This window comes from Panicum hallii, chromosome 9, assembly GCF_002211085.1.
Source record: "Panicum hallii strain FIL2 chromosome 9, PHallii_v3.1, whole genome shotgun sequence".
In the NCBI taxonomy this organism is placed as follows: domain Eukaryota; kingdom Viridiplantae; phylum Streptophyta; class Magnoliopsida; order Poales; family Poaceae; genus Panicum; species Panicum hallii.
Genome location: NC_038050.1, coordinates 29,748,624 through 29,749,995, shown reverse-complemented (window position 1 = coordinate 29,749,995; position 1,372 = coordinate 29,748,624).

The window sequence follows — 1,372 nt, the reverse complement described above, 5'->3', positions numbered from 1 at the left end:
TCTACTACTTAGCCTATGAACATGGATGACAATCCAGAAGTCACAAGGCAAATACAAGTGGAGACATCAATGATAGATATATACAAGGAGAAGAGTACTTGTTTTTACAATATCTCAATCCTGTATTACACTTTCCACTATTTTTTCCGCTACAGGTCAGGCTTCTAGGAGGTACTCGCTGAATTGCTCTTCGGAGCACTCTGCAGCCACACCCTGTGTGAATATTTCTAGTCGAGCCTCAGGCCAAAAGAATTTTACAAAACTAAGCGCATGGCTGACACACGTGATGGAGGCTTCGGTGTGGAAGCTGAGGACTTCTGCGGTGCTCCGATGAGTCGCTCCAGCAGGGATCGCTCGTCTGCTTCATCGCCTTCTTGTGGATCCACCATGTCCACAAGCTGTTGGGCGGCCCCCTTAAGGTCCTCCAGCTCCTTCTGGCACTGCTCCAGCTCCTTTTGGCGTTCCTCCTTGTCTTCGCCTAGCGTCTTGATCTGCTGAAGGCAGTCGACGAACTGTTGTTCAGTGTCGGCGATCACTTTCTGCAGCCTCTTGACATCATCTGTACGGCGATACAGCATATTCTTCACGTCAGTAAGCAACTCTTCTTTATATGTTAAGATTTTTCTAAGCTCTATGGTGAAGATAGTTTTCAGCACTCAATTCAAATTGTTAAGAGAAAGTACTCGAGGGAAGAAAGGGCTTGCCTTGGTGCGCCTTTTTCTGCTCTTTGAGTTGTTCCTGGAGCTCGGAATTGGCCTTCTCAAGGTTGTGGAGATTGTTCTTGAGGAGCCATGTTTCTTGCGTCCGCTCCAGCTTCAGCTTGTCGAGCTCTCTTTGAAGATATATATTTTTATTCTTCTCTTCTGATATGCGTTGATCCTTTGCTCGGAGTTCCTGGAGGCCACTCACAACTGCTTTCAGCTTTTCGGATTTCTGTTGTGAGAGTTTGGCCACATCTTGCATAAGGGGAGAGACTAAGACAAATGACTCGACAAAGTATAATGGCAGAAGTGTAATTTTGCCTTACCACGGTATATTGGTACATCTCCTTGGAGATCTTCTGGAAGTATCGCATGTTGTTAACCGTCAGGAGTGGATCATCTACTAGATCTGTGGTGATGATGTTCTGGTATCCACTTCCGGACACCAGCAGATCTTCAGGGTTTCTTGAGGTACCCATAGCTTCTTCAGTTGGTGGTTGTGGGGTACCTGCAAGTCAAGATGCATTCAGTACATAATATTTGTGGTCTAAGCAGTTAGCCATGGGAGGTCAAACACTTACTTGTGCCATCTGCAGGAGTGGCATCAGTGGCCTCGACTTGTTCTTCGCCACCAGCACTGGCTTCGGGTTGCTGGGGCTTGGGGGGTGGTG